The sequence below is a fragment of the Tamandua tetradactyla genome, chromosome 15 (genome assembly GCF_023851605.1).
Source record: "Tamandua tetradactyla isolate mTamTet1 chromosome 15, mTamTet1.pri, whole genome shotgun sequence".
In the NCBI taxonomy this organism is placed as follows: Eukaryota; Metazoa; Chordata; class Mammalia; order Pilosa; family Myrmecophagidae; genus Tamandua; species Tamandua tetradactyla.
Genome location: NC_135341.1, coordinates 86781336 through 86803341, shown reverse-complemented (window position 1 = coordinate 86803341; position 22006 = coordinate 86781336). Strand labels below are relative to the sequence as shown.

The 22006-nt window shown below is 41.7% G+C and overlaps 1 protein-coding gene across 1 annotated transcript in view; it reads right to left on the bottom strand.

Moving 5' to 3' along the window:
- The window catches only part of PLS1 (plastin 1), a 123621-nt gene extending 108906 nt beyond the window's left edge, over nucleotides 1–14715 (bottom strand). The window contains exon 1 of the mRNA XM_077130313.1: nucleotides 14617–14715. The gene's annotated coding sequence lies outside the window, so the exon portion shown is untranslated. The remainder of the gene's footprint in view (nucleotides 1–14616) is intronic.
- Nucleotides 14716–22006: the final 7291 nt, after the last annotated feature.

Here is a 22006-nt window from a genome sequence, read left to right as displayed (position 1 = left end):
TTTGCTGATGATATGATACTTGGATACCTGGAAGATCCTGAAAAATCTACAGCAAAGTTACTTGCACTGATAACAAATTCAGCAAGGTGGCGGTATATAAAATCAATGTGCAAAAATCAGTAACATTCTATACACAAGCAATGACGTAGCTGAGGAGTCAGTTAAGGAAAAAAATTCCATTCAAAATAGCAACTAAAAGAATCACCTATTTAGGAATGAACTTAACTAGGGATGTAAAGGACTTGTACACAGAAAATTACATAACATTGGTAAAATAAATCAAAGGAGATCTAAATAGGTGGAAGGACATTCCCTGCTCATGGACAGGAAGGTTAAATATAGTTAAGATGTCAATTCTCCCCAAATTAATCTACAGAGTCAACATAGTACCAATCAAAATTCCAACAACCTACTTTGAAGATTTGGAAAAGTTAATTACCAAATTCATCTGGAAGGGAAAGAGACCCTGAATAGCTAAAAGCATCCTAAAAGAGAAGAACGAAGTGGGAGGATTAATACTCCCTGACTTTAAAACCTATTGTAAAGCCTCAGTGGTCAAAACATCATGGTACTGGCACAAAGATAGAAACACTGACCAATGGAATCAAATCAAGAGTACAGAAACAGACCACCAAATCATGGTCAAATGATTTTTGATAAGGTCCCCAAAGCCTCTGAACTGGGACAAAACAGTCTTTTCAATAATTGGGCATGGAAAAACTGGATATCAATAGCCAAGAGAATGAAAGAGGACCCTTATCTTATACCCTACACAAAAATTAACTCAAAGTGGATCAAACACCTAAATATAAGAACTAGCACCATAAAGCTTCTAGAAGTAAGTGTAGGGAACCATCTTAAACCTAGTAATAGGAGGTAGCTTCCTAAACTTTACACCCAAAGCACAAGCAACAAAAGAAAAAAAATAGATAAATGGGAACACCTCAAAATCAAATGTTTCTGCACCTCAAAAGACTGTCAAAAAGGCAGCCAACTCAATGGAAGAAAATATTTGGAAATCACATAGCAGACAAAGGTGTGATTTCCTGTATATACAAAGAAATCATATAACTCAACAAGAAAAGAACAAACAACCCAACTATAAAATGGGCTAAAGGTATGAATAGGCATTTTTCCGAACAGCAAATACGGATGGCTCAAAAGCATATGAAGAGATGCTCATTATCGTTGGCTATAAGGGAAATGTAGATCAAGACTACAATGAGATAGCACCTCACACCTATAAGAATGGCTGCTATTAAACAAACAGGAAACTACAAATGTTTTGGAGAGGACGTGGAGAAATTGGGACACTTATGCACTGCTGGTGGGAATGTATAATGGTGCAGCCACTATGGAAGACTGTTTGGTGGTTCCTTAGGACACTAAATATTGAAATAGTGACCCATCAATAGCACTACTTGGTATATATCCAGAAGAGCTGAAAGCAATGACACAAACAGATATTTGCACACTGATGTTCATAGCAGCATTATTCACAATTGCCAAAAGATGGAAACAAACCAAATACCCATCAACAGACAAGTGGATCAACAAAATGTGGTATATACATACAATGGAATATTATGCAGCAGTAAGACAAAATGACGTCCTGAAGCACATGACAAGATGGATGAGCCTTGAGGACATAATGCTAAGCGAAATTAGCCAGGCACAAAAGGACAGATACTATATGATTCCACTTTCATGTTCAGCATATGGGTATAATCAGAGGCTTATAATACAGAATATAGGGGACTTAGAGACACATAGAAGCTAGAGATGGGTGAACCGTTAACTAATGAGGTTGAACGCCAATGTAAGGGAATAGATAGGAGCGAAGGTGATTCTCTAAGTGGGTCTAGAAGTAATATTACCATATTGAAGATGAACAAGATTGAAAGGGGTTGTATAGACCTATATGTCCCACTGATTCACACTAGAAATTTGAATTAGTTCTCACAATAATTACTTCAAAGATATGATTCTTGTATAAAGAGTGTTATTGTTGTATAAAGATTCTTGTATAAAGAGTGTTAAGTCCAGGGTACAGAGGAAAACTGCTATTGCATGCTGTAAGCTATGTTCAAAAGGAAACTATCAGCACTACCACAGCAACAGCAGAGGTAAATAATGGGGGGAGGGACAAGAGTTAAGAGGAGGTTTAGATTTCCTAGTTGGCGAGGGTGTGTTTACTGGTTTTCTTTCTCTTGGGAACAATGAAATTATCTGAAATTGAGAATGTTGATGGACTGTGGACTTTGGGCCCTCTACATGATGCCTGATGAATGCAGGTGGCTGAAGGATGCACTGACGGAGAAGTAGACTGGTGAACGATGGTGTACACTTATGAACAAAGGTTGTGCTGCTACAAAAAGAGAACAATGTCATGAGGCACGCAATGATGTGAATCGACATGTGGGACATCTGGTGAGACAAAATAAGCCAGAAAAAAAAGAACAACAATGGTATGGTCACCTTTAGAAAATGCTTATAAGAAAACAGGGGCCTAGATTGTAAGCTTTTAGAGCAGACACATTAAGTCCGGTGATTTTTATTTCTGGATTTTGAGAGGCTGTTTTATATATACAACCTGATACATAGAGATAAGGATGAAGCTGAGCAGGTTGGGCTTAAAGTAACTAAGAACATAGGGGTAAGGAAGACAGTGTCTATATTTCCGTACCACTCACATTCTTTGAGACTGATGTTGATTGTGATGATAAAAAAAAATACTTAAGCCCTCTAGCCTCCTATATTTTGGAGCAACTAGAAGGAAAAATACGAAAGGATCGTATGATAGCCCATGACAAACTCTGGGATCAGTCCTGTAACCACTTGTTGAAGAGTGCTTTGAAAACTATTGCTTTTTTTATTTCTTTGTTTTTGATATATGATATACTATACAATAAAATAAGTTTAAAAAAATTACAATAGAGAGACAACCTATAATACACCTGACCGGTACTCCTCAAAGCTCTCAAGGTCATCAAAGACAAGGAAAGTCTGAAATACTGTCACCATCCAGAAATACTCTAACTATACGCAATGTGGAATGCTAAATGGGATCCTGGAACAGAAAAAGCACATAAAGTAAAAATTAAGGAAACCTGAATAAACTATGGACTTTAGTTAATAATCATGTATTAATATTGGTTCATTAATAATAACAAATGTACTATACCAATGTAAGAAAGACATTAATAGAGGAAATATGTATGAGGGTGGAAATATATGGGAACTCTGTACTATCTGCTCATTTCTCTGTAAATCAAAATGTTCTAAAAAATGAATTCTATTAATAAACATTTTTAAAAAATCAATACCACTGCAGTCAGCTACTGCTTCACAACCACTAGGATGGCCATAATCACAAAGATAATGAGTGATGGCAGTGATGGGGAAAAATTGGAACTTTCATAAATGCAGGTAAGAAGGAAAAACTGTACAGCCACTTTGGAAAAGTTTGGGAGCTCTTCACACTGCTAAACATAGAGTAACCATATGACCTAGCAATTCCATTTCTAGGTATATACCCAAGAGAAATGGAAACATATGTCCACGCAAAAAGTAGCTCACAAATGTTCACAGCATTATACATAATAGCAAAAAAGTCAAAACGATCCAAATTTCCAACTAATAAATGGGTAAATTTACTGTATATCATATGACGGCATATTGGGCTATAAAAAAGCAATGAAGTACTGATATGTGCTCAACATGAGGGTCACAAATTGAAAATTTTCATTTATGTGAAATTCCCAGAACAGGCAAATCTACAGTCTGAAAATAGGTGAGTGGTTGCTTAACGCTGAGAGGGCTCAGAGGAACAGGCAGCGACTGTAATGGGTACAGGATGATGAAAGTTATAAAACTGACTGTATTCCTTAAATGGGTGAATTGCATGCTATGTGGCATATTTCAATAAAGCTGCTATTTAAAAAAAAACTTAAATCAATGTCAGGCACAACTGAATTGTACCAAGAACACTGCTGTACCACCATTTAATCCTGATCAAGGCCAAGAATTGGAGAACATCTGGTTGATAGGAACCTTTAATTTCCCTGCAAAGCCTTGCTGCTTGATTTTGCAGGAGTCTTGGTAGATAATTCCTGTGCTGATTAAGTTCCTGTGTCAGTTTGGCCAGGTGATGTGTCCAGTTGTCCGGTCAAGCAAGCACAGGCCTGACTGTTGGTGTGAGAACATCTCACAGACTTGAATCATCAGTAAGTTGACTGTATCTATGGTTGATCACATCTACAATCAACTGAGCAGACTGCCTCCAACAATGAGAGAAATCGCTCTGAATCAGGTGAAGGCTTTAAAGGGAGGCAGGATGGTTCAGCGGCCAGAAGGGAGACTTTCTATATTTCAGCTTCTCCTGAAGAATTCACAGAAAACCTTCATCACTGTACCCAGCTTGCAGCCTGCCCTATGGAATTTGGACTTGCCCACTGCCACAGTCACATGAGATAATTCTTACAAAAATTTCATAATAGTTATAGATACCACTTGTGGTTCTATTTCCCTAGAGAATCCTGGCTAATTCAATGCCTGAGACCCTAACATTATGGAAAGAACCTGTACATTCAGAAGGTTGCAATGAGCCTTGGTTTCACTTTCAGGTTAAATGAGCAGCGTGTATAACAGAAGGTCTTCCTGAAGTCTGCCTGAGATGTGAAGTAGGATGCAGAAGAGTATTCCCATTGATACTTAGTAGTAAATTAATTTACAAAAAAGGTATCCTTTTGGTATACTATCTCGGAACGCAGCCATTCCTTCTGAATTAATAGAAAGCGACAATGACTTCAGTTTTCCCATTATTTCTTCCTTAATCCTATGAGAAATGTAACACTAATCTCGCAGAAACACCTACAATCGAGGCTTATTCTCCAGTAGCATGATATATATCACATAGGTAGAAATAACTCAGTAAAATATGTAGAAAGTTTAATTTCTTTTTTATCCTACGTTTCCCCAATTGATATTAGCAGGAAGTCAACAATAATTTTTTAAAACCAAACTACTCTGTTCAACATGAAAGAGATGATTTTTTCCCCCGTGTTGATCATGGCTAATTTTCTGAATCAAGAACTGAATTGCTGTTAATATCAGAGAAACTATAAAATCTCAGGTTATGATAAAGTAACTTTCAGTTTTTGTTTCATTTAAGTGCAGGAAAAATAGGTATTCAAACTTCTAGCCAATTAGTGTAAATGTCTTTGAACATCTTTGTTAGCTCCCCTGCTACTCACTTCTAATCTGATCTTCCTTATAACAATGATTCAATTTTGAGAGAAATCTAATTTAGATTCATATGTGCCAGTTAATTTTAGAGGTGAAGTCAGTTTTGCATACAAGCATTATCTACATATAAAGCATTATCTACATATAAAGCAATTACACATTATTGTTTTATTACTTCTGGAATTAGTTTAGAATGCCTATTAATCTATAAAGATCCTTATACTTTGAATTCAAATTATCTCCTGAACAGGCTAGAATCTGTCTCAAGATTTACTGTCAGTCCTGGAGGTAACAGCAGTCTAAAAATAAGGCATCACGAAATGTAGGTCTCGGCAAGCAAGTAGAAGCTGGAAAGTATTAGGTGTGTGTACTTTACGGTATTGATTCATCTATTCCTTTTTCTTCCCCCATTGATTCAACAACAGCTTTTCATCAAGTGCCTACTATGTATCAGGCAATGGGGAAGCTAAGTGAAAAGGACTTGTCCTGCCCCTCCTGAAGTTCATGCACGACGAGGTGGTCACAGATGGGGAGACACGAGCTGATAACGGAATAAACCTTAGCATTAGACAAGTGTGACCTAAAACGTGTACAGTACCTTTCAGTTTGCATATGTTACCTTATTTAATCTACAACAAAACAGGACAGAAAAAACAAAAAAAACAAGGTTCAGATAGGCCTGATGACTTGCAAATTCTCCAGCCCCACTGCAACTCCCAACTGTGAGGATCCCGGCAAGGGGAAGAAATGAGTTAGCGCTCATGACCAGCTCCCACCGGTCAGTGAGTGCCAGGGCCACAACTTCTGACTCACAAATCCAACTTTTTTGCTTTTCCCACCATAACATAGTTTTCAGCACAGAATACTTTTGAGGAGATACAAATGGAAGATTCCCAAAACCTTAGTAAGACACAGATATCTTTCCCTTGTGTGGACATCTCCAAAAAGATGAATGCAAGGGACCATGTCAGCCTTAGCAACTGTTTTTAAATATAGAAAGGAGCTGGTTTTCTGGGAAAACAGGGAGGGGGTTGGGGGGTTATAAGGAACTTCCCAAGGGCAGTGGGGGGCATCAGCAGCAACCACTTGGTCAATGCGACTAATTAAAAAAAAAAAAACTGAGATAACAATTTTGTGAAGGTGGTAAAATTTCAGAAGGAAAAAACAAACGTTTCTAGCTCATCCTTCTCACACAGCCTCTGCTGCTGCCTAGCAGTTCCCAAAGCTCGGTTCCCGGACCACCGCCCCCTGCATCCCCCGCGGGCTTCCTGAGGGGCAATTCTCTGGCCCCAGCCCACAGCTCCAGAATCAGAAACCCAGGCACTGGGGCCCAACAACATCCTTTGTTTTTTGTTCTTAAACTAGCCCTTCCCGTGATTATTATGCATGCTCTGGTTTCAGAACATATTCAAGGGCTCGCAGTTTCCTAACTGGCCAGCTCTTGACTGTCCTCATGCTTTGGTTTACGCTGTCCTCACTGGAGTTGACTTTTCCTCCCTCTATTCTCTGTAAACTAAAGTCCTGCCTTCCTTTCAAGACTCAGCTTGAAAGTCTCCGTCACCTGGTCCTTCCTCCACCCAGTGGACAGAGTTAACTGCTCTCCATGCGCCGTCACATCTTGAAGCTCTCTTCCCGCCGCTGCTCACTCACAGCCTCCCAGGCGGCTGCGGCTGCACCTGCCTCCTCACCTGGCTGACAGCCCTTGACCACAAGGCCTCTATCCCTCACAGCCTTGCCCTTCATTCAAAGACATTTCTTTGATTCTGCAGAGGAGAGAAAATTATCATTCTTCTGCAGTGGGTCTCTGATGCTGAAAGGCAAGCATCAAGGACCTCTCTCCACTGTGCTGATTATTATCACTGTAAAAAGTAACCTGGAGTTTAGGGGGCAAGGTACTGAAAGTACTTCTGGCAGCAGAGAAATCACCGAGAGTTCCATATTCAAGACAGGAAGAGGGAGGTGAAGTTAAATGGGTGGGTAGTCTCTGTTTGAGGTGATGAGAAAGGAAGGGTGATGGATGTCAGCAATGGGGTAGGACAATATTGTGAATATAGTTACTACCTCTGACTTGTACACTTGAAGGTAATTAAATGGGAAATTTTGTTCTTTATATCAGTGTGCTGGTTTGAAACTGTTGTCTACCCCAGAAAAGACATGCTCTTTCCATGGAGGTATGACCCACTCAGTTGTGGCCAGTAACTTTTGATTAGATGGTTTCCATGGAGATGTGTCTCCACCATTCAAGGTGGGGTTGCTTACTGGAGTCCTTTAAGAAAGAACCATTTTGGAAAAAGCTTTAGAGTCCATGCAGCAAAACCTTTTTTGATGAAGAAGGAAAACACCCCCAGGGGAGCTTCATGAAACAAGAAGCTGAGAGAGAAAGCTAGCAGACATCACCATGTGCCTTCCCAGCTGACACAGGTGTTCCAGACAACATCAGCCTTTCTTGAGTGAAGGTAACCTCTTCTTGGTGCCATAATTTGGACATTTTCATGGCCTTAGAATTGTAAACTTGCAACTGAAAAAATTCCCTTTTTAAAAGCCATTCCATTTCTGGGATATTGCATTCTGGAAGCTTTGGCAAACCAAAACAATTAGTTACTACAGAAAAAGCTGCTCATTTGTTGGTTTAAAAAAAAACCACAACTTAACCATAGAACACATTTAGTATTTTATAAAACCCAAATATAAATTTTATTGAGAAATTGTTCCCTCTGGTCAGTACAAGAGGGAAACATGGATTAACTAGAAGAACCTTAGATGTGGGGCTAGACTGAAGCTCCGTGAGGCAGGAATCTCACATCTGATTTGTACCTTGCTGTGGTCCCAGTGGTAAGCCCCGGCATCCTGCCAAATGTTGAAATTATAAGAGATAAATGTGAGTGTCATCTCTGCCATCTATAAGCCAGGTAACTGCAAGCAGGTACACCATTCTCTCAAGTCGTGGCCACTTAACAGCAAGCAAATTTTTGACTCGTCAGAAAAATGTCATAATTAATCAGTAAATGCCTCATTTCCTTATTGGTAGTCTACTAATTGCTGTCACAGTCACCGTCTTGTTTAGCCATGAAACTTACTGGCCTCTCTTCTCTGGTTCAGACACAGAATCACAGACTTTGACTTCTTATCCATAGTTGTGGTCATAGGCCAGATGATTTTAGATATCTAAACTTTAATTGCCCTAAAGAGCTTATTCTGATTGATCATTAAGCATGCAGAGATTCTCAGTTGACCTTTTTCCACTGGTGATGATCTAGAATTTAACTTGGGCTCTTTGAGGACAAGAAAAGGGATCAAGTAAATTGCTATTAGTGTTAAGTCTCCAAAATTAATTCACTTGCATGACAACTTTTGCAGAAAAACATCACTGGGCTTTTGTTAGCTGTGCTTCGTGGCTGGCACCTCACTGACCTGATAACACTTACATTCTGCAAGAACTGAGCTGCTCTTAGAAACAACTCCTGGGCCAAAAGGGTGTCCTGATGAACACTAAGCCTGAGGAAAGAGGAAGAAAAAGTGAGACATCGCCAGGACAGAATTCCAAGAGGGGTCTCAAATGCAGGAGTCTGAGAACTTTTGGTTTGTTCTCAAAGGTTATAAATACTAACTTGGTATTGAACTAAAGGTTCAATTTATGTATTAGGCTTGATATTGTTTTTCCACCAAATTATTGATCAGTAGCATTAAAACCTTAAACAAAGACTCATATTACCAAACCTCAAAAATTCTAGTTTCCATTGATTTTTATCTATAAACAGTACACACAGAGTATATATTTATTATTGAGGGCAAATAAAGAAACTGATACAGCCATAAAAGATGGCATCAAGGACGACAGTGTGAAACAAGACAAAAAAGCTGCTTTCAAATTGATCATTCGCCATAAATGAGTCAATCCCGAACCTACTTTTCTTTTATTTCAACAATCTAATCTAGACTTCGAGCTCCAGATGGAGGAGCAACATGTGAATGTGGCATGCACTTTCTGTCTAAGACATTCAAGTTATCTGTGTTTAAGACCACAAACTGTCAAGCATCCATTTTGAGTTTTACAAGTGTGACCCCTGGGGATAGATTTACTCTGGGGGCCTCAGGTGGGCAATTCACTGTAGAAGAAAAAGGTTTAGACAAATGGACACTGGTCCAAGGCATAATTAATATGACTGATCCTTCTATATACATGCACCAGTGTTTTAAACTCAAATTCAATCCAAATTCTACTTTGGCAGCACTGCTAAAATCTCTCATTTCTTGGTTCCCCACCAAACTGAAAGGGCTTTTATTATTTTTTATTTTAAAAAAGAAAGAGAAAAAGAAAAAACATTTCCTGGAACTGGATCTTCAAACACATTAACTTACTGTGTTTCTCAATAATAAAGTAAATCTGGTTTTCTCTAATATTTTGACTTCCTCCCATTAATCTTCATACTCCAAAGCCTTTTGGTTTTTATCCTGAAGAGGCCTTCCCACCTTACCATTGGATAAGACAGTTTCTCATGTTTTGTTTTAATAGGCTTGGATCTTTTAGAAGCGGCAAAGTCTGTGTGCAGTGAGCTATCCACATATTCTTGCAGTTTTATAGCTCTGAATTGCTCAAAAGTAAATCATAAAATGTTAGTTTATTATAAAGTCTAAAGTCTCCTTCACAACTGGACTTTATGAACACAGCTATCTGTAACTCTCCTAGAAAATAAAAATATTTTCTGACAAGTGTTTTAAATAAGGGAAAAACTCTCTTAATCATTGTTCTAACTCTTCCCCCTTTTTGTGTCCCTAGTATATTAAAAAGCAATTTGGTTTTATAGAAGCCATTCTTCATGTTTCTCACAAAAACGACTAATAGTCATTTTCAGACACAGTTGTGAAAAGAAGTAAGATGATCACAACTGACACAGCCTCATGTCTTGTGACTTTACAGGGCAGCAAACTCTCCAGCAATCAAAATCGTACGACCATTGCATGACCATCAAACCTGAATGTGACATAGAGGCCTCTTTCTCTTGCTCCCTGGTTTCAGCATCACCCAGGGCTGAATGTTCACTGGGTGACAGGCACCTTCTGGGACGCCGTGGGGCCCTTCCTGTGCGCCGGGGCACAGGCCTTGGGACCCATAGCAGCAGCGGAGGGGACGGCGAGGCACAATCAGAGCATATGGAGGACACAGCTGGGGGGAACTGGGGAGGGGGGCACGAGGCGCACTTTCTCATGGCCAACACAGCAGACGCAGGTCAACCCCGGGCCTTCTCTGAGGCAGCTACACCCACCTCCAAGCAGACCAGATGGACCTGACAAGAGCTCCTCGGCTTGAGGATTTGGGAAGAATGTGTTCTGATCTGGATCCTCCCTGGAGGTTGGTCACCATTCAAAAGCCTGGGACCTGGTGGGCAGGTCAGGACCCACAAATATTACAGGAACTTCCAGCACTGGATCCTGGATGCCCCAGGGAAGGAATCCGTACACACCTGGTCACCTGAGTCCTCGGGCTCGTACACAAGGTGGATTTCCTGCCTGCAACTCTAGAGGTACCCCAAGGTCACTGTCAACCCAGCCCCTACCCCACCGGCCTGCAAGAGATGGAGAGGGCAGAACAGACATGGCGAAAACGGTGGACCCACATAAACAGCTGCTGTCTCTATCCCCAGGAATGCAGCAAGGGTGAAGGAGATAACATCTAAGTGGAATTAAAAAAAAAAAACATTACTTTCGGATTGCTTCTCAGATCAACTTGGGGCTCATAGTATTTTGGGTTTCACCAGCTAAAATTTGTGGCCATTCTAAGCATCTGTTACTGTTACCATAATGAAAACTTTGCATTTTATTAATATATCTGAGCTCTCCATACCTGAGGTCAGGCAGGCCCTGGCCTCAAATCTCAGGTCAGCCACTTGCAGCCATGTGACCTCAGAAAAGTGATTTTTTTCGAAACCTCCACTTTCTCATCTATAAAATGAAAACAATAAAATCTCAAGGATTAAATGACAGGTCACATAAAAAGTGTTTAGCATAGTAACCGTGGAAAAGATTCTATAATACAAGTTATTATGACTATTGTTATTTTGAGAAAGTTACATAATGCAGTAATTCTTCCTAAAACCATGGTAGATAACTCCAGGAATTCAGTATTTGGGCATTCTAAGTACATTTCTTACTGCCTGATTTTGCATTTACCTGTCCAACCATGTCTTCACTAATGTCATGACACACACAAAAGGTAATTCCTCTATAACAGGCCAATCCCGCCCTTTTCCTCCTGCTAACCATCGCTCCAGCTCTCTCTTTCCCTTCACTGCTCCTTCTCCTGTGCATTTCTTAATATTTTTACAACAATAGGCATCACTGCCCATCATATTTGAAGATGGTGATCAACCACAGTGGGCTGGTGTGTTAGTGGCAAGGCTGCTGTGTGTAACTCCATGGAAAAGCTGTATTTTGATTTGCAAAACAGCTATTTGCAACATTGGTTCCAAGAAAAAAATATTCCAAACCACCTCCTTGGGGTTCAGAAGCACTGCCTTTTCAAGCTCTTGTTTTTCCAGGTAAAGATTCTGATCACAATTCTGTCTCTTTCTCTCTTTCAATCTCACCCCTCCATTCCTGGGTTATAACACAACCCTCAGGAACCACTCTCTCCACGGCCTGGCTCACCACCTCCTAGGAATGGAGTGCATCTCTCACAAACACACTCCCGGTCTAAGGACTTGGGGCCACACCCATCTGTGTCTTTTGACCCTGACCACCTGCCTCCTTGACTCCCCAGCATGCCGATCCCCAGAACCCCCACCTCACTCCCCTCACTCTGTGTGCCCATGCCTAAATTATCCAGCCAATCTACTGTCCTGTCTCTTCCAACAACACAGACCTCCTCCCAGTGGCCCCCACGATTCCCCCTTAAGATTGGTCCCTGGGGACCTCTGTAACTGGAGGGACCTGCTACCAATTCAAATTAATCCTGGGGCCTAGGACACCAAGAAACAAGGGGAAATGAGACAAGCTTGGAGCTATAAGTGGGGAAACCTGAGCAGAGCTTTTGGCCAGGCCACTAATTAGCTTAATTAAGCACCTCTTGGTTCTCCTCCAGGGGATGGTCTGGATAATGTGCTACCTTATAGCCTTAAGATCCTGAGTGCCCACCCAACCCATGCCAAATAAGCCACGCGCTGATTGTTTTTTATTCATTTATGCAATAAATACTGAGTGTCTAATACTGGAAAGGTACATGTTAGGCTTCGTGAGGCATTAAAGATGATTCCCAACCCCAAAGACCTACCATCTAGAATTGGTAAAAAAGACAATCGTGTCAATAACTGCAAGACACAAACATGTCACAATTGGAGATATTTATAAGATAGAATGAATATTACAAGCCCATTAACATGCCACACCTAAAACTAAAATTATTTTCAACACGACTTTCCTTCTCTGCATCCAGTCTTGTACAAGGGCTTTTTCCTTTAAACAATTTCTCAAAGCTGTGCTCGCCACTCTGTACTTAGAGCCACGTGCTTAATCCAGGCCCTGTACAACTTTCCGCTGTTAAAATTTTATCCCTGTCTCCAGCACTGACTGATCTGTGATCTCACATCAAAAGGTGAGAATCTGAGCATCACCCCGCCTGACTGGCTTGACCTGACCACTCTCCTTGCTAGGCTGTAAGGTGCCAACCCCCCCATATTACAGAACAGCCACATCCAATCCCTTCACAAACCACCTGTACTTCCCTTCTTCCCTTCAACAGTGGTTGAGAACACGTGTGTGCTTAGTTATGTGCAGGTGTCTATCACATAGGCTTGAGCCTCTAAGAGCTTACACACCAGTCAGGAAGTTGAGATATGTGCTAAAATACAACTTCAGATACTACACACAAGGAGGACAGTAACAGCAAAGATGATAATAATAAATTCTAGAGTTACTAGGAGGCAGAGCTACTTCTGGCTGCAGCAATCAAAGAGGGCTTCCAGGAAGAAGTCACACCTGCTGGTATATCTTACAGCATGGCAAGACTCCAACAGGGACTCCGGGACAAGGTGCCAACTTGGTTGAGGCAAGGAAGGAAGCAAAATTTTAAGTGACTTGAGTGAGAGGGCATTTTAGAAAGGAATTTACAGGAAACTGGCAACTCAATAGCAGGGACAACTAATTTCCTGCTTATGCCAGAATACACAGCATAAGGCGGTAAAGAAAAGAAAGTTAGTTTGATATCGTAACCAAACTGTGAGGAGAGTATCAACAGGGGTAGTAAAAATGGCCCTAAAAATCAGAAAACCTGCATCCCTGGCTCAGCTTTGCCATGGGGGGGTGGGGGGGTGGGTACCAGGCGGCCACAGGTGAGTCATTTCACCTCACTAGTCTCAGTTTTCTCATTTGTAAGCTGAAGCAGCTGAAGTGGCTGACCTCCAGGTCAGCCCCAAACTAGACCAACTGTATATAATTTCTGCTACTAAAACATTCATCAGTGGGGGATAACAGTGAAGGGGTTTAGTATTTCCTTTACAAGTAGGTTTCTCTTCCTCAACTTAAATTGCTTCCTAAATTTACTGCTACTACAGGTGACTATGCCGCTCACATCACCATTTTAACACTTTCCTATAGAAGGTCACTAGGGAATTCAATTTAAGGGGTACTGATTCCCAAGAAGCGGGGGAGGGGGGTAAAAGCACTTGTTTCACGTCTGTGGCACCTACATAAAGATCAGCGTGAGCCCCTGGCGTGAAATCGTGTTCATGGCTCCCAGAAGCTCAAGGAAGCTGTGCAGCACAGCCTTAGTTCAGGCACACGCACCGGTGCCCAAGCCCCAGGTAAACTAGCTCCGTATCAGCAATTCAATGGGACAGGGTACACAAGGGGGTAAAAGCGAGGAAACTCTTACTCCTTTAGAGGACGGCTTCTTTTTAATAGCATCAGGTCAAGCCTGGGTAAGGCTCACCTTTCTACATCACGTTTCAGCAAGTCTCTACCTGCAAACGCTGCTGAACCGCGGAGCGCACCTCCTCGGCACGGAAATTCGCTGGAAGTTGACAATCAGAAACCACGGCTCGATTTCATTCCAGCCCTATCGATCCCATGCACCAAAAGGCCGAGGCGAACAAATCGGTCAGAGAACTCAAGAGAAACGGGCTAGGTCCGAGGCTGCCGCAGCAGCCACACAAAGTTTAAAGGAGAGAAAGGAACACAGGAACGAGCAGCCTGGCGGAGCTGCGGGCGGCCCAGCGCAGCTCGGGGGGTGCACAGCCGAGCGCGCAGGACAGCGCCCCGGACCGCGGAGTCTCCCCAGGGCTGCTGCTCGCCAGAGAAGAAGTTCAGCTTTACACTCAGCTTTACACTCCGTCTGTCTGTCCAGCCTTACTCTCGGACCCGCCGCGTGCCCCTTACCCGCCGCAGCCGTCCGCTGTGAGACGCGGCTCCCGCCCGCGGTCCAGGTCCGGCTGCTCAGCTCCGCTCGGCTCTGCCTCCCTAGCCCGCCCAGCGCCGCGCTCGCACCACTGCGCATGCCCGGCCGGCACCCGGGCCAGCGGACTCGGAATCCACTTGCCGCGTTTTGACTGCCGCTCCCGATGGAGAGTGCGCCAGGCCTAGGGCTGGGGGTCAGGAGAGGGTGGACGAGGAGGTGAGAACGCCAGGCCTAGGGCTGGGGGTCAGGGGAGGGTGGACGAGGAGGTGAGAACGCGAGGCCTAGGGCTGGGGATCAGGGGAGGGTGGACGAGGAGGTGAGAACGCGAGGCCTAGGGCTGGGGATCAGGGGAGGGTGGACGAGGAGGTGAGAACGCCAGGCCTAGGGCTGGGGGTCAGGGGAGGGTGGACGAGGAGGTGAGAACGCGAGGCCTAGGGCTGGGGATCAGGGGAGGGTGGACGAGGAGGTGAGAACGCCAGGCCTAGGGCTGGGGGTCAGGGGAGGGTGGACGAGGAGGTGAGAACGCCAGGCCTAGGGCTGGGGGTCAGGGGAGGGTGGACGAGGAGGTGAGAACGCCAGGCCTAGGGCTGGGGGTCACGGGGAGGGTGGACGAGGAGGTGAGAACGCGAGGTCTAGGGCGAGGGGTCAGGGGGAGGGTGGACGAGGAGGTGAGAACGCGAGGTCTAGGGCGAGGGGTCAGGCAGAGGGTGCAGGAGGAGGTGAGAACGCGAGGCCTAGGGCGCTGGGTCAGGCGATGGGTGCACAAGGAGGTGAGAAGAGGAGGGCGAAGGGTCAGGGGGAGGGTGGACGAGGAGGTGATGGTGCTGGGAGGGGCGAGGAGGAAAGGTGGAATAGGCTTCAGTTCTCAGTACAGCGGTTCTCAGTACAGCCCACATTTACCCAGGGCGTGTCCCCCTCCAAGCTGAGCGTTGGTCCTCACCCACATCCCGGGGAATGGGTTTAGCATAGTAGTTCTCAAACTCGAGAGTGGATCCAAATCACCTTCAAGGGTCTGTTAAAAGGCAGATCCCACTTCCAGTGAGGTTCAATGGTTCGCATTTCTAACAGTCTCAGGAGGGAGGCTGATGTACTTGTCCCAGGACCACACGTTAAGGACCATTGATCAAGACGTTTTGTATTAAAAGAATAGTTTTCATAACCCCACCCCCCTCTTTGGGATTGCGCACAATACCTCCTCTTAATTTAACAGCCATGCCTGCTTAAAAATAAATAACTAAAGCCTGCCCTCAAACAAAGGTGGAATGTTTCCTCTAGCAGATGAGTCATGTAAATGGAATGTGGCCTCAGGCATTCTCATATAGTTTACTTTAGCATAATCTACAGCTAGGCACTCCCAGCTCAGCCCAAGAAACAGGACAGATCCCTATTTTGCCGCCCCTTTAGCTCAAAGTCTTATTTACCCCTTCAGTGCCTACCACAGCACTGGTACAGAAAAGGCACCCAGGCAACCTGAGATAGCAGCAGTAGGGCTGGAGAAAAAAGAAGGCAGTTGAAATCATTTTAGGAGCCCAGAGGAACTGGATGAGCAATTAAATATGGAAGCAGGTGGGGCAAGGGGAGGGAGAAAATAAGAATTTCTTCCTGCCTTCAGCCTAGAAAAGAAAGTTCTTTTCATACCCTTACCTGAGCCCAGATATACCTGAGTTGCATATTAAGTTCTCACAAAACAAGAAAAAATATTTCTCAAAAGGTTAATAGACAACTACCATCTGACCCAACCATTCCATTTCTAGCCATCTATCCAAGAGAAATTAAAGCGTATGTCTGCACAGAGACATGAACAGGAAGGATCACACAGCTTTTTCACAGTAGTCTCAAACTAGAAGGAATCCAAATGTTCATCAACAAGTGAATGGATAAATAAATTGTAGTACATCCATACAGTGGTATACTACTCAGTGAACTTAGTGATAAAAAGGAAGGAATTAGTCATTCAGGCCTCAACATGGATAAATCTCAATCATTATTCTGAGTAAAACAAAAAACCTACATACTGTATGATTCCATTTATATAAAAATGCAAACTAACCTTTAGTGACAAAAAGCAGATCAGTGATTGCCAAGGATGGAGGGATGGACTGCAACAATCTTTTGTAGGTGATGAAAATGTTCTATCTTGTTTATAGTGATGGTTTCATATTCAATTTCAAAACTAAAGTGTTCACTTCAACTGTATGAAATTTATTTAAATCATTCCTCATAAAGCTAATAGAAAAAACTTTTAATCAAATATCCTTATATCTGTTAATATAGTGGTACTACTGACAAGAAAAATTTATGAGGAAGTATAGCCTCTAAATATGGTATAACCTGATTTGGAGGTAAGAAAAAAAAAGGCTAGCCTTTAGCATAGGAGGCTAAAAATAATCAGTATAAAATGTCTGTAATACCTCATCTGTAGACATAACCAACGCCAAGATGATTTGTAAATGTACTGTGGATAAAATTAAAGTATTTCCCAAAAGTGTCTCTCAGATCTAAGACAGGCTAAAGTATATCATTAGATATTCATAATCAGTACATAATAATATAAGGAAAATTATCTGCTCAACTGATCATACTACTACCAATGAGAAGTAAGATTTTCGAACTGGGTTTCATGGAGATGATAGACAGGGCTCTAGGTCAAGGACTCCATTCTAGTCAGCATGTTACTACTTACATACTGGGGTATCTTGAGAGATTTTATTTGATAAAAGGGGCCTACTGATAATTAAAAATTTAAAAGTTTGGAAATAGTAGAAGTAAAGGCATCAGGTATGAAGAATTCAAGAAGAGGTGCCATATTTGGTAGGTAGAATTTTTCTGGTCATCAAAAGTATACATTGTAGTTATAGTTAACTATATATTCTAATTTTTCCAGAAAAGTCTCTATTTAAAATACTTGATATTACATATTCTTGCCCAGTCATGCATTTCAATTGTTGACTGAAAAAAAAAATCACCCACTATAAAGGGAAATAGGGATAATTGTCCAGGTTCTTGTATGGCTTGTATAAAACATTAACAACAACAGGTAAGAGTTACTGTGCTCTTACTATGTACCTGTCACTCAGGACTTGACAGTGTTTTCTCACTGACTCTCCCTGACAACCCTATGAAGTTATCCTCATTTTATTTCTGAGGAAACTGAGGCACAAATGTGAATTATTTTCCCATGTTAAAACAGAATAAGTGGTAAAGCCAGAATTCCAACTCAAGTCCAACTCCAAATTTGTGTTATTTATCATGATACTAATCTCTGCAAAGTTATAATATATTCTGTACTCTAAAGGAGAAAAGGCACTGCTGTGGATTATAAATGAGTCTCTGTGAATGTGGTTAGTGTTCCTCAGGTCCTGAGAGCCTTGTGATTTCTAAAATGTAATGCTTATAACCATAACATCCAACTGCTACCCAGCCCTGATCCTAATTCTGAAATCAGCTGCTACCTGTGGCCACCTATTTTACTTCCCATGTTCAGGACAAGTAGATGCATTTTGAATGACACTGTATGATGCCAGGAAGTATGGGGGAAGAGATTTAGTTTATTGAGCTCTTTTTTTTCAGAATGAGAGAAATAGAGAAAAAAATAAAGGTAAAAAAGCTAACACTCAGTTCAACTTTGGCCTTATGATTTTTAGTTTGTCTTTTTAAAAAAATCACTTGGGCAAGTGTATTAGAACCCTAATTGTCAGGGTTCTCTAGAAAAACAAAACCAACAGGAGATACCTGTAAATATAAGATGTATAAAAGTGTCTCATGCTACCGTGAGGATGTAAGAGTCCAAAATCTGTAGGGCAGGCCGTAAGCTGGCAGCTCCAATGAAGGGTCTAGGTGAACTCCATAGGAGAGGGTGGCTGGCTGAAGCAGAAGGAAGGATTTTCTCTTCTGAACTCTTGATAAAAGCCTTCAGGTTTAGATTAAGTATCATTCATTGCAGAAGACACTCCCCTTAGCGGACTGCAGATGTAATCAGCTGTGAATGCAGCCAATGTGCTCCTAATTTAAGTCCCTGAAATGTCCTCACAGCAACACTTAGGTCAGTGCTTGCTTGACCAGATAAGTGGACACCATCACCTGGCCAATTGACACATTAACCTGACCATTACAAGGGGGGAAGAATAATTTAGAAAATAATGCCAAGAAACGGTCTCTCTCTCTTTCTTACTCAGACACATATCCTTTTGCACATACTATTTAGTAGAGATCATATTAAAATGCCAACCAAGCACATATACCTACATACCTACACCCTATCTATACCTGAAACCCATGAAATGATAGAGGAGATACTTTAAAAATTTATATATATATCATAGGAAAAGAATTGCTGTTAAGCCAGAAATGTTGAGAAAAGAAAGAAGGCAGAGGATCACATCTCAGAAAAGCAAAATGGAGGGAAAGTTCATCTCAAATCCTATACAGGAAGAGGCTAAGACAAAGGTAAGAGTTCTTAGGGAGAGGGTGAGCAAGCACCTAGTTAACAGATCAAGAAGTGGGAAGAAGGACACAGGGACATTGGTCAGGGAGATTAACTGAAGGAAGAGATTTAGAGTAACTGGGCTAGTCACTGCCTTTCTCTTCCCAACTTGTTCTAACTTGTGGTCCAGGTACCTACAGGCCCAGGAGGAACATGGATCTCTAACACCTTGAAGATGACTTCCAAAACACTTGCCAATTTTGGGTACATGCTGTTCCTTACCCAAAATTGGTAGAGGATGGCAACAAAATAAAAAGGCCAAGCAAACAAAGATTCTAAAACACAAAACTGAAGAGATAACTGTCATTACAACGTTTGGAAAAAAAAATCAGCATGAGAGGTACCATTTCTACAAGTAACGTTAGAGGAAGAGGAACTATAGCAAACTCAGAAGAAGATTTTTTTTTATGTATAATTAATACCTTCAGAAAAACATGAGAAGATGTTGCATGTACAAAAGATTTAACTAAATATCTAGGAATTTAAATTTTTGATGCATTAAATAAAAAAGCTAAGTGGATGGTCTTGGTTTCAGAATAAACACAGATGATGGACAATTAATTACTGAGAGATCAAGCTAAGCAATTACCCCACAACTGAATCAGTCTAACAGGTAGTGGGGAAAAATGGCTTCAGGGCCTGGAAGCTGCCGTGAAGCTTCAGGGACATTTCAGGGACTTAAATTAGACCTGGAGCTGCTTACTACATCCCCCTTCCTCCCCACACCCTGCCCATCCTTATTTGAAAAAAACAAAACAAAACAAAACAAAACATATACAACATTACCTGAAACACTTATGAAAACTATGGAAGAGAAGAGCTGTGGAATGTGGCAGAGACGGCTGTTTAGTCATATCTTTTCATCTATTACAATTTAAGCTATGAAGACAATGGCATTTCATAATTCTAGGAAAAATTTAGCCAGTAACAGGAAGCACAGAATAAGAAAGAGGTCCTTTAATCCTGTATAGATTATTGTAATGCCTAGATACATCCTAGAGTATATTAAGCAGATAATCAAAAAGTATTGGCAACGTCCCCTGATGGATGTTCATATGGAACTATGAAACCTTACCATCAGGGAATCCCCTGATACTGTGTCAAACTTCAGGGACACCCAAATCAATTGGCCATACTCTCGATCATTCGGCTTACTCTTGTGAAGCTTATGTAGGCAGCAGAGAAGCTTAGACTACCTATCGGCATGCCTAAGAGTTGCTTCTGGAGGACCTCTTTTGTTGTTCCCGTGTGACCTCAGTCTCTTTAAGCAAAATTCTGCAAGTGAAATCATTGCCCTCCCTCTACGTGGGACATGACATCCGGGGGTGAAAGTCTCCCTGGCGACGCTGAAGATGACTCCCAGGAATGAATCCAGACCTGGCACCATGGCATCAACAATTACATCCCAACCAAAAGGGGGAAAAGAAGTGTGATTAATAAAGTATCAGTGGTAGAAAGAGTTCAAATAGAGTCGAGAGGTTACTCTGGAGGTTGCTCTTACGCAAGCTTCAGGTAGACCTTGCTACCTATCATAACCTGCCAACCCCCAACCAGGATCATTCCAGCCAATCCTAAAGAACACCTAGGGCAATATATAAGATTCCACAAGGATTCCAGGCACTAGAGTAACTTTCCAGACACCTACAACCTCTAGATGGGTCCCTGATCCAGATAAGTCCTGAAACCTAGCCCAGCCTCTCCAGAACATCAGATAGTTCCATCTCCCTACCCCATATTAGTGACAGACCCTTCCAATAGCAAAAATTTAGACTTGCCATAGCCCAAACAACCCCAAAGGGAGGTATGGAAAGATCAAAGATGATGGTGGAATTATACATAGAAGATAGGCCTTAACAAATGAATATAAATGCTGAATCATTAAATTGATATCTCTTTTAGTCTCCAGTATTTTAGAATAGCTAGAAGTAAAAACCTAAAATTGTGAAATTATAACCCATGTCAAACTCTGAAATATGTTCTACAACCAATTGTGGTGCTGTGCTTTGAAATTTATAGCTTTTTTGTATAGATGATATTGTTCACAAAAAAAGAAGAAAAAAAGTCGATTGTGATGATAAACAAGTATTTAAGCCCTCTAGCCTCCTCTATTCAGGAGCAGTTAGAAGGAAAAATATGAGAGAATCATATGGTAGCCCATGACAAACTCTGGGATCTATCCTGTATCCACTTGATGAAGAGTGCTTTGAATACTATTGCTTTTTTATTTCTTTGCTTTGTATATGTGTTATATTATACAATAAAAAAAGGTAAAAAGAAGGAAAATTATTTCAGAAGGAAAATCTGAGATGCAGATGGAATTGTGAGTAATAAACATGCCAAACATTTGGACAAATCTAATTAAACACAAAATTTACCAAAAAAAAAGCCAGTAACACAGTAACAGTTGTAGTAGATTGCCCAGCTACCTTCTTGATTCTCTTCTTGGTAAGCCAAAAACTGCATTTACCAAATTCACTTGTAGCTAGGGTTCCAGATATGATCTAGGCTCTACCACAAGATATAAGGGTTTGAATGGAAATTGAATTACATGGGAGAGGCAAGACCTGTTCCCTTTTGAGCAGCTTCCTGATTCCACAGCTTCTACATCCTTTCAGAGTTAGCAGTTCCCTTGACAAGTAGTTTGTGGAGTTCTTGGATGTTCATGCTGAAGTCGGTTTCTACAGTCCTCCCCCAAATTCCATGTATTATCTTTATCCCTTAATGAGCTCCTTTATTCTTAACATATCAAAAAAGATATCAACCCTGACAAATGCACTATCTATCTAGGAAACAAACTATCATACTTAAGAATGGGAAAGCTAATATTAGGAAACTAAAGTACAAATATATCTTACAGGAGAACATTTTTCAACCTTGGGACAGGGAAA